The sequence below is a fragment of the Mandrillus leucophaeus genome, unplaced genomic scaffold (assembly GCF_000951045.1).
Source record: "Mandrillus leucophaeus isolate KB7577 unplaced genomic scaffold, Mleu.le_1.0 Scaffold121, whole genome shotgun sequence".
Lineage (NCBI taxonomy): Eukaryota > Metazoa > Chordata > Mammalia > Primates > Cercopithecidae > Mandrillus > Mandrillus leucophaeus.
The window spans coordinates 2313444-2325826 of NW_012100432.1; the positions used below are offsets into that span (position 1 = coordinate 2313444).

Below are 12383 nucleotides of genomic sequence, written 5' to 3' on the forward strand. Positions count from 1 at the left end.
CGGGAGTACTGGGAAGAGGAGAGCGTGGTCCCTTTAAACGATACGGAAGTGGGGAAACGAAGTGAGGGGTAGAGGAAAGCGCTTCCCTGGCTAGGGCTCCACCCCCATGGATCCAGGTGAGGACAGGAACTCCTGCTTTTCCGCCCAAATGTTGCATTTTCCGAGCCCACCCTTTCCAGCCACGCCCCCATCCTGGGCCTATAAAAACCGCCCCGCCAGGCCCTAGCGGGCAGATGTACTCGCTAGACGTCGTGGGGAACGCATCCGCGGAAGAAGACATAGGTGGCTGGTCATCGAGAGCCGGATGGGGGAAGAGCACACGGACAGGCACCGGCAGGCCACTGACCAGCTGGACAAGGTGGAGTTTGGCTGGGGCAGTGGGAGGAGAGCTGGGGCCGCTGAGCTGCCTTACTCCAGGGGAAAACCATCTTCGTCTCACTCCCCCATCACCAGAGAGCTGCTTCTACTCAACACAGCTTTGCACTCATTCTCTAAGCCACTTGTGACCAATTTTTCTGGTACACCAAGGCAAGATATCCAGGGATACAGAAAGCCCTCTGTCCTCGCGATAAGGTAGAGGGTCCAACTGAGCTGACTAACACAAGCTGTCTATAGACGGCAAACTAAGAGAGCACCCAGTAACACACGCCCACTGGGACTTCAGGAGCACACACGTCCACTGGGGTTTAAGGACTGTAAACAGTCACCCCTAGACACTGCCGTGAGCTCGGAGCCCCACAGCCTGCCTGTCGGTATGCTCCTCTAGAGGTCTGAGCAGTGGGGCGCTGAAGAAATGAGCCACACTCCCATCACACGCCCTGTGAGGGGCACAAGGGAACCTGTCCCTTTTCACTTATGATAGAGATGAAGTTATTATTGTTGTAATTTTAACTTCTAGAACTATAATATAATGATACAATAGTATATTGACAATATTCCTCTTTCACCCACATTTTGTATCTGTGTTCAAGATTAAATGAAAAAGGATATTCTCAAAAAGCTAGCAAAACCGAAAGCAAGACGTTATGCCAAATATAAACATATTTCTGTTTAGCAAATAGCAGGAGTGTATAAAACATTCCATTTCTCGTTTCACATAACAGAATGTTCTATGCTTACTGTATTAGTTAACAAATTCAAGTCTGTTTATTTTGTTTGAAATTCCACTTCATCCATAAATTACAGCATTACACAATAACACCAGAAGGACAATATCACCATTGTTTGCTTTTACAATCATCTCAGCCCACAAAATACTTCCCATTGTCAGCTTGCTGTCATCAAGCTATTGTTGTTTTCCTCTTTCTGGGGTCTTGTATTAATATCATTCAAATTATTTAGACACTCAACAGTGTTTTTGCTATCAGTGCAAACCTCTAAAGAGCTGGAGCCCCAGCGTGATGACCAAATAACCCTTGACTATTTATCTTTTCATAAGTCATTATTTCCTGAGGCCCTGGAGAAGCTGTGTTGCCATGTGTGCACTGCAGAGAGGGGGAGCTTCTCCTGCTGGAGCTGGTTTGTTCCATTGGACAATGAGCCCTTTTCTGCTTGGCTCTCTGTATGGGTGCATACACAATGAGGCGGTTTAGGGAAGAGGGATGATGTGGTGGGTCATTGATAACAACCCCCAAACTTCTTAAAGTTTGATAATCCCCAAACTTCTTAAAGAATTTTTGAGCCACCTAAAAATGTGTTGTCTTTATGAATTATCCTTAACCCTTTTTAATTGCATAAAAACTTTAGGCACTTGAAAAACATTAAAAGATGAAAAGTAAGTCTCTCTCTAGTATCCCTCTTCTCCTTTGTAGAATTACATCCTTTTATTCACTCTGCCACTATTTATTATGTGCCTCCTGTGTGCAATACATAGTGTTAGTCATTGGAAATACAGAAATGAATGGGGCCCTGAGGGCCTAATGGGAGATACAATGTTAAGGTTATTTCTAGTGTTTTTGTTGTTGTTGTTGTTGTTGTTTTAAGAATATGTTCTACATGTATACATGTAATATGTATTCTCTCCCATTTTTTAAAAACACAAATGATGATTTACTATGCATACACTTTTTGTTCTTGCATTATTCTTTTAACAGTATGTAGAGGATGCATTTTCTACTGTATAGCGTTCTTTCCCCCTTAAATAGCACTCTGATTTTATTTTGGGGGAATCACGACTTTCTAATTTTGCATACTCCTTGTGGGATTGTAAAGCAGGTCCCCTGTCCTCAGGTAGCCAATGGTTAGGTATGCAGCCCAGCTTATTTCTCCTTAGATCAAATCTCAGCCAGATCCAGAGATACTCAGGATCAGAACAATATTTGAAAGGCATTGCCAGAATCCAGACAAGATGATGGAGCAATACCTGATGCCCAGTGGTCTAGGGTAGCTGTTTCCTGTTCTGCTCTCCAGGCTCCTGTCCATTCTGTGGATCAACTCATATTGCTCCAATTCATTTTGTTTTGCTTGCATAAGCCAGAATTAACTTCTGTTGCTTGTAAACAAAGAGAGTTAACCAAAGACATACAGTATATCAGAGTATAGAGACCTACTTTACTCTTGGTCAATGCCTGCATGAGTCTTCTATATATGGATGTATCACAGTTTATTTAACCAGTCCTTTGTAAGTGGACATTTAAGTCTAGTGTTCTGTAAATAAAAGTTCAGAATATATGTCTATATACAGTATATATTCTTGCATATCCACCTTTGCACAGATGTGTGAATGTGTTCTGGGGAAATACATTTGTAGAAATGGAACTGCTGGGTCAAAGAATTAGATTTTTAATAACATCAAACAGCGTTGAAGGCCCCCATATGAGAATAACGACTACTGACTAAAGACATAACTAATTAAAAAATTAATGACAGCTTATTCATAATAACTTCTTGTCACTGAGTGAAAAGGTAATTCTCATTGAATTTACGAAAAGTGACTAATATTAAATTTAGAAAACTCAGAGAATATATAAAAACACAAAGAAAAGCCAACCATCAAGTCACTTATAATTCTCTCACCAACAGTGGTAGAATTATATTTAGTCATCATCATTATTCTTATATCCAGTTTTATAGTTATTTTTGAGGGGGATTATTATCAACTATCAACTCTGTCATAGCTGGAAGTAGAGGCCACTAAAATTTATTTCTTAAACTCCAAGTACTGTGTATGGATTTTCTACTTAACTTTTTGTTTTTGATTACTAATTTAGTTGCTAGAGGTCAGAGAACATACTCTATATGGTTCCAACCTCTTGAAATTTATTAGGAGTTACTTCATGGCCTGTTATCGACTGTGGCTACATTTTACATGTGCCCGTGAAGAATGTGCATTATCTAGTTTGGGACAGTATTCTATGTACCTGCTTTGAATTGGGTTTGCTAGTTGTATCCTTCAAATCTTTTACATCTATACTGATTTTGTTCAGTTGGCCTGACAGTAGCAGAGAAATAGATGTTAAAATACTCTACTATGATTGTGGATTTACCTACCTCTTGTTATAACTATGTTAATTTTTGATTCATGTATTTTGAGGTTATGTTGTTAGGTGCATACAAATTTAGAATTGCTACATTTTCCTAGTGAGTAAATATTTGTTATTTATTTGCCCCTGTTTACTCCAGTAGTACTTTTGACTGAAAATATATTTTGTTTTATTTCACAGTTTCCATTTTGTTACTTTATATTGCATATATTTTTCCTCTTTTTAAAAATATTTTGCCTTCAACCATTATACTTATGCCTTTTAAACAGTGTAGAGTGATTTGTTTTGTTTTGTTTTTAAATCCAGTTGGATAGTCTTTGTCATTTAAATGGAACATTTAGTACATTTATAGTTAATGTAATCATTGATATATTAGAGTGTCTCCTATCTATCTAGCCTATCTTCTCTTCTTTTTCTTTTCTATGTTTTTGGATAAATTATATTAAAGAGTTTTTATTATCTCATGTTTTGCTCCAGGAGTTTGAAAGTTTTACTTGTATTATTTTGGTATTTACATGGCTATTAAATCTATCTTTGACATATCAAAGTCTAATATTAGGACTTTTAACTTTATTATGAACATTAGTGATAGCCACTTTAATGCTATTTATTCCCTACTGATTAATATGACATTGTGTATTTTAATTTTATATATTACAGAAGCCAGTAAGACATTAGTATTATTGTTTTGTACATTCAGTATTCATTTTGAGACATCACATATTTACCATTTTTTTTTTTACTCTTTACTCTTTTTTTTAATCTCTGTTCTTTCATCTGGGATAATCTTCTTTCTGCTTAAAGAATACTTTTTAATATATTTTTTAGTAAGTATCTGGTGACAAATTATTTCAGTCTTTTAGAATGAAAATGTCTTTATTTTGGCTTCATTGGGAATTAATTTTTTTAATTTGCCAGTTTGACAGGTGATAATGGTATTATACTGCTTTAATTTGCATATATTTTATATATTTACTATCTTTTTTCTTTCTTCTCTTGGGTACTTAATTTTTTACAAAGTTAAAAGCATCTTTTTTCTTTCCGTTTCTTTTGTCTTTTTGCAGGAGAGGAGGAGAGGCTAAATTGTTTATATAACTGGGGTTAAAATACTATTATGATTTTGGTAACTTATCATGTGTTCATGCACACACACAGACATGAGACACCTGTCTAAGAGCTGCCTATGGCTAGTAAGTTAGCTCTTTATGTGGGCAAACATTTTGTTAACACCACCAAGACGTGTGAAACATTCTGTACAGTTATTTTGATTTCTTGGGACAAACTTTTTATTTCTGATGAAGCCTATCAGTTCAGAAGGATGTCTTGGTACCATAAAAAGACATCAGAAAAATTACAAATTATATTCAATATGTACTTTATTATTCTGTAGGTACAATAATGAAAGAAAACCTGGGTGACAGTCAACTTATAGAGCTAAAAGGGATCCTAGAGACAACATAGCTACTAACACCTAGGATTTCTTACAGCTTAAAAGAGGTACAGATCAGTTCTAGCTTCTAAGACTTCCAAAATGTTAGAAACAAAGAAATACCTAAGCCACCTTACAATATTTAGAACATTTTTTAAAGTTTGAAAATTTCAAATTAAAATTTAGTCAGCATACAAAATACAATGCAACATAATTACATTGGTCACAAGTTATAGTTTTTAAAAACAAAGTATAACACCACATTACACAGGCAGTGAGTTCAGATAATGAGACACAAATTTAAAGTTTTGTGGAGAACGTTATCTATTATCCATCCTTGAGTATCTTTCTCTGATTACATATAAAACAATACATAGGGTTCATGTTTCAGCATCTACACCTAAGACTGTAAAATCCTAGGCCAAATGACCCTCTTAGCCACTTTTTTTCATTTGACTGATGACAAAATGGAAGCCCAGAGGGTGAACTGCTTTATCCAGCATTGTTTCACTGAGTGGCAGAGCCCGGGCTGGAGCCAGAACTCTGAATCCTAGACCAATGTTTTCTCATCTGTGTGCATTCTCTCTCTTTCCTACAATGTTTCAGTAAGAGGAGCTCTTTCCGTTGAAATTTCATTGAAGGGAAGAGATAATCCTGGGCCAACAGAAATTCACTCCTTCAGTGAAATATTTTATTTTAAAAGTTACCTGAAAGTCTGTGGTCATTCTCTTATCCCTCCTGCCCTTGTTTGAGTTATATATTGATGAATAACAGAGCACCCAAAAACTTAGTGGCTTAAAAAGATAATAATTTATTATTATTCACAGTACTTACATTAGGAATGCTGGTAGAGCTTATCTGGGCAGTTCTTCTGTTCCATATGGGGTGGGCTGGGCTGGGAGCTACAAGAAGATGCTACTTGCTTGTCCCACATTGCATCTCTGAACTTCACCATGTGTCCTTCTTTCTCCATGTGGTGTTTCATCATTTAGTATTCTGGCCCAAGCTTTTTTAGAGCGTGGCATCTGGCTTTCTACATTCAAAGTGGAAGCTCTTAAAGGCCTCTTGAAGACCTTGACCAGAACTGGCAGAGTGTCACCCCCACCATATTCCATCAGCCAAAGCAGGTGACAGGCAGAACCAGATTCAGAAAAAGGGGCAGAGCATTTACCTCTTGGTGGTTGGAATGACATGCAGGTACAGGGTGGGAAGGAATGGAGGGAAGTCATCTTTGGATACTATTCACCACTCTCCCTTAGCACGTACTTGGTATTTCTTTTCTGAAGACCAGAACACATTGCTTCTTTCAAACTTGTTTTTATTTTAAAGCATAAATTAGAACATGAGTTGCACATATGCTTACCCACTTGGTCCTTTCCTTATTGACTAAAGATAGAACAGACTTGTTCTAAACAGGCTTCAGTTAATGCAAAGTATGTAGGCCACCCCTATAGAAACTTGCTTCATAATCAAGAATTCATGTAATGTTTTAGTTTTTCTTTTGCTTCAGCCCTCCTGCTATTAGCCAATAAAAGAATTATAGTTTTAATAACTAGTTGACACAGCTGATTTTATCGATTTTAATAAATAATCAAACATGCCTAAAAGCAGAAACATCAAACAAATGATTTAAATCCCTAAAACCTTGCCTGTGCTAATCATGAAACTCAGTTAAATGACTAAGATAAAAACAGATTAGTGTCATTAGGCAAAAAAAGAACATGCACCAATTACAGAATATAAGTCTTATCAGTTTGCGTAATGAAAACCTGAAATGCTAGATGAGCAGCTGTGCTCTTACACATTTGTGGAGTGTTTCAGACTCGTATTTTAAATAGTCATCCAAGGGAAACCAATAACCACAGCACAAGAAAGAGGAAGGGAACGTGCATTAAGGGCCTGCCCTTTCCTAATGGCGTTCTGTCCTTTTGTATTTTTCCTGAGCCTTATAAAGTTTGGCGAAGCTGGATACTAAGACTCACAGATGAAGTAAGTAGTCCAAGGACCTGCAGCTAATGACAGGTCGAAGTAGGATTTATACCCAGGTCTTAGTGGTTAACCAAGTCCATGTGATTTCCACCACTCCTACTTCTCAAAAGGGAATACAACCATAGTTTATCAGGAGCGGTGCTCCTTGGGTCAACCCTAAGACCTGTCCTGTTTATTGCCAAACCTTCGCCATAGCACGGAGGGGAAGATGGATGCTATTTTCACTGATGTCATTCTTGTGTCTTAGGGTTCCTGTTAAACCACCCCAACTCCCTGTTAATAACCTATTTGTAATTTCAGCATATTGTAATCTCTTTGCCGTAATTGTCTCCGGAGAGGTGTATGTGCCATTGTATTCGTTAGTTCTCATGCTGCTATAAAGAACTGGGTAATTCTTTACTGCTGCCCTAGACTGGGTAATTTGTAAAGGAAAGAGGTTTAATTGACTCACAGTTCTGCATTGCTGGGGAGGCCTCAGGAAACTTACAATCATGGCAGAAGGCAAAGGAGAAGCAGGCATCTTCTTCACAGGGCTTCAGGACAGAGTGAGTGCAAATACCGGAAATGCCAGTCGCTTATGAAACCATCAGATATCCGGAGACTCACTCACTATCATAAGAACAGCATAGGGGAAACTGCCCCCATGATTCAGTTACCTTCACCTGGTTCCAACCTTGACACCTGGGGATTATAGGGATTACAATTCAAGGTGACAGCCAAACCACATCAGCCATATACTGCCCCGGTTTTTATACTTTGGGGTATTACTCAAGGGTTCTTCACCTTTTTATACCCTTTTATTTTTAATTACTATAGACACATAATAGTTCTACATATTTCTGAGGTACATGCTATCATCTATTTTTTTTTTGTAAAGTTTATTGGGACGCCATGACTTTCATTTATTTATATATTGTCTATGGCTGCCTCTAAGGAAATAAAAAAAGCAAAAACAAAAAGTCTTCCACTTTCTTATGCAGAGTAATGCAATTTTCCTTAGCTCTCCCTTAAAACTCCATTCCAGGTCTCCTTTGAATTCCAAAGATTTGGTCAAAGCTTTGAAAATACCTATTGTTAGGACAAATGATGTTCTTAAATGTAGGGCCCTTCTTCTCAGCCCTAATATGTGGGTAAGGAGAGTTTGTTTTTTTAATTCATCTTTCAGAATGTATAATTTAAAGCCAGCTTTGACCTATGACTGCTTTCATTTAGTCCAAGATTTAAGAGAGTGAAGAGACTCCATAATTGTATGTGAGACTGAAATGAAGAGTTTACTTTTTTTTTTTTTTTTTTTTTTTTTTTTTTTTTTTGAGACGGAGTCTTGCTCTGTCTCCCAAGAAGTGTCTGAAAACTGTGGGTATTTCAGTTCCATTTCTCTGATATTGTAGCAAAGAAAACAAAGATTGGCAAAATTCTATAATGCCATTCAAACATAGCCTGGGAGGGAATCCAAGAACACAGGCTCTAAAACAAATAAATCACTTGCTATTATGAAGTATGGAAAGCACAGTGATCTCAGACCTAAAGAAGGAAATAATCACTGCTCATACTGTGTTTGAAAACACAAGTATTAAAGAGAGAACTGTGTAAACTTACTCTGGAAGTTTCAGATGCAGTAAATACCCAGAGATGAATGCATCTGACAACCAGAAATGGCAATGCTGTGAGTTAAAGGTGATAATGACCTTTAGGCCAGAAGAAAAAGGGATAATGGTGTGAATAGTCTCAACCCCTTTCTCTAGCTCCCTCCTGGACTCAGCAGGAGAGCCTTCTGGTTCCAATCCATGATCCGGAGCTGGAGCAGAGAGATGTGACTCAAAACTGAAATCATGAAGCTTGAAGTTATTTTCAAGCAGCAGTGTCTGTTGGCCCCTGGGGAAGGTATATGGGAATCAAAATAATGGCTCCTCAAAGATGTCCGCATCTTAATCCTTGGAACCTCTGAGTATATTACCTTTACAAGGGAAGGGGGACTTTGTAGATGAGATTAAGAATCTTGAGATGGGAAGTGGTTTTTTTGTTTTTGTTTTTGTTTTTTGTTTTTTGGATTATCCAGGTGGGCTCAATGTCATTACAAGGGTCCTTATGAGGGAAAGAGGAAGCCACAAGGGTCAGAGTCAAAGGAAGACTTGAAGATACTACACTGTGGACTTTAAAGATGAAGGAAGGGACGAAAGCCAAGGATGCAAGAGGCCTCTAGAAGTTAGAGAAGGCAAGGAAACAGATTTTCACCTAAAGCTTCCAGAAGGAACACAGCCTTGCTGACCCACTGCAATGTCTGACCTCTAGATGTGTAAGGTAATACATTTTTGTTTTTCTAAGGCACTAAATTTGTGGTAATTTGTTACATCGGCCATAGAAAACTAATATAACTACTTGCCCCTTTTTATTCTACTACCAGGAAGGGTCTTTGACATGACCCAGTGAAATCAGAAGACATGAATTGGGCCAGACTGTAGAAGGTGCAACTTTGAGTGTAATGTAGACAATGGTGAGGCTTTGCTGTGCAAAGTTTTCTGTTTCTTACCTTTGGTTGTCAATGGGAAGTTCTCGTACATAGATAGGTTGGTGTAAGGGTCTTGGGGCCTCTTCTACCTTACAAGGAAGTACTGTTCTTCCTTTTTATCTACCTTAAAAGGCTAAGGAAAGAAGAAAACTATGATCAATAATCTACTATCAAGTTTGTAGACTCTGGAGCAAGATCATCTAGTTTTGAAACATACTTGCTGTGTCATTTTAAGCAAAGTTAATTTTGGTTTTCCCATTTTTGAGAAAAGGATAAAATTAACTACCTGTTCCATTATTTAGGTAAAACACTTGAGAAGTTTCTGGCATATAATAAATGTGATCATGATAATGATGATGTTGATGATAATGATGATTTTAGATTCCTAATTTGTCTAGGTTTTGACTCTGGCTTTGTTATTTTTAGGTTTGTAGTCTTGCATAATTTTTTAAAGTCTGAATGAGTTTCTTTTTTTAAAAAATTATAAACTAGAAGCAATAATAGTAGCCTCCTCAAAGGTTGTTATGACGAGTAAAATCATACATATAAAGCATTTGGCACATAGTAAGTGCTCAGTAACAGTCAGTCATGTTGCTTTATGAATTGTAGTCAGTGGAGCTCCAGGCAAAGGAGGCCAGTACGTGAGCCTCCCTAGGATGTAATTCTTCTTTATCTTCTTTCATTCAGCTTCTCCTTCTCTTTCCTTCAGGATAGTAAGACTGAAAGTCTCAGAAAGGCACTGTTACATTCTTATTCCACAACCATGCAACTCAAAACTGGGGTCCTCAGCAGTGAGCGAGGGGCGAGAGAAGACACTGTATAAACATGGCACATCCTCCTGGAAAGTCAACTTTACTCAAAGGTAAATAATTTAACATATTTTTCTTTTTAAAACACACATGGATGTATTATGAAGGAGAATGCAAATTTTGCATGAATTTTTAAGAATAGGAGTGGATTATTCAGCCACTTTCTTACTGCAGCTTTAGAATCCCAGCTCAAACTAGCTGAAACAGAAAAGACACTACTGCGCCTGTAAGTTGAAACTTTGGAGGGATATATTTCAGAGTTGTGGCTAGATCCGAGGGCTCTCTCAAAAACCCTCTGTGGAAAAAAAAAAATGCTTCCTCAAGTCCAGAAACCAGAAGCTCAGGAAATTCTTGCTTGGTTCCTCTTATTAGAGGCAGAGATGGGTCAAAGACCTACAGGGTAGAGTTTGAACACTGTCATCAGGACTCTTTACTTTGCCATCTTCCAAGTCTGTTCTCCTCAGCGTTGGTTTCATTTACAAGAAGGCCATCTCTGCCCTTATGGCAATGATGGTCTTTACTCCAGGCTTAAGACCCTTACTATCTACTATTTCCAAAGCAGAGAGAGAACTTCCCACACCTAGTGACCTGTGACACAGGATTTTATCCTGAGGACAGAGGGAATTCAATTGGCTAACATAATCTGCCTTCCACTGGTGTAAGAATGTCTGGATTCTTTTCTTCACCAACCCCAAGACATGGAGGCATCTAAAAGATAAATAAAACTTGCTGACTGACTGAAGGAGGAATAGGGGATTTCAGGCAAAATCAACCCTGTTTACTAGGAGGAGACTTCAGAGAAGTTGTCTGCTTCTGGAGAGCATAGTCCCTGATTCCTCAAGACATACATTTATTCTTTTATTCAATGTATTTGCCTGCAGGCAAAACAAAACCATTACCGTTAGCCAAGTTCACACGTTTCAACCAAATCCATATGCATCAGATCTGTTCTGTAGGTTATGGGTGAGCATGAACATAGAAAAGAGGCACTTGCCTGTGCCTGTGCACTTCATGGAGTTTGAAAAGGGGCCACTTATGGAGAATGTCTTTAGGGACAGAACAAATCACCCTGTCTTTTCTCCAACTCTCAAAGTAACTTCTGGCTTTAATCCTCAAGTGTCTACACTGGAGTTTAAGAAAAATGTTTTTCATAGAATTCAGGTGTATAATACTGCATGAGTTGTCCATCTTTGTATATATCTCAAGACTTGTGGTGTTAGTTAAAGATTCAGAGTTCTGTGTCCTGAACAAGCTTCATACCAGCATTACTAAGGATGATTATGGGATTTTAAAATTCTTTCCTTAAATAGATTTTATGAACTTAGGTTACCAAATCAACATAAGTTAAGACAAAATGAGCAAATTTAGATGTAAAACCATCTTGGGGCCGGGCACGGTGGCTCACGCCTGTAATCCCAGCACTTTGGGGGCCCAAGGCGGGCAGATCACGAGGTCAGGAGATTGAGACCATCCTGGCTAACATGGTGAAAGCCCATCTTTACTAAAAGTACGAAAAATTAGCCGGGTGTGGTGGCGGGCGCCTGTAGTCCCAGCTACTGAGGAGGTTGAGGCAGGAGAATGGTGTGAACCCGGGACGCGGAGCTTGCAGTGAGCCGAGATCACGCCACTGCACCCCAGCTTAGGTGACAGAGCGAGACTCCGTCTCAAAACAAAAACAAAAACAAAAACATCTTGGCACTTTCCTCAGCATTTAGGGGAAATACTCTGTGATTTAAAAAAAAGTACTGGATGGCCAGAAGTGCTGTTCTTAGGAATTAATATTCCACATTAACACATTCAAGGCTCTGAGAAGTCTTGCAGTAAGGAACTCCATTTGGCTTTGTTTGACAGCCTTTCTCACACTTATTGGCGGCTCGGATAACAACTGTCAAAATTTGGTGTAATGTGAGTTCTCTGAATACTCTCTGTGAAGAAATGCTTCTTCAAGTCCAGAACCCAGAAGCTCAGGAAATTCTTGCTTGGCTCTATTTTCATAGGCAGAAATGATCCAAAGGCCATAAAGGTAGAGTTAAAAATGCACTTGTGCATCACAGCCAGAGAAATGATGGTGTTCCTGCAGCATATGAGGGACTGGGCTGAGCACCAATTGCAAATATGTGATTAGCCAAATCCCCAGGTGAATCTTGCAGAAAAGAATACTAAATATG

The 12383-nt window shown here is 38.5% G+C and overlaps 1 long non-coding RNA gene across 1 annotated transcript; it reads left to right on the forward strand.

Annotated features, from left to right (window-relative positions):
- The first annotated feature begins 234 nt into the window (after positions 1 to 234).
- On the forward strand, positions 235 to 11900 carry LOC105532821. Its single transcript, XR_001005049.1, has 4 exons — positions 235 to 358; positions 8957 to 9198; positions 10116 to 10268; positions 10390 to 11900. It is a non-coding gene; the product is annotated as an uncharacterized LOC105532821 (long non-coding RNA).
- The last annotated feature ends 483 nt before the right edge of the window (positions 11901 to 12383 follow it).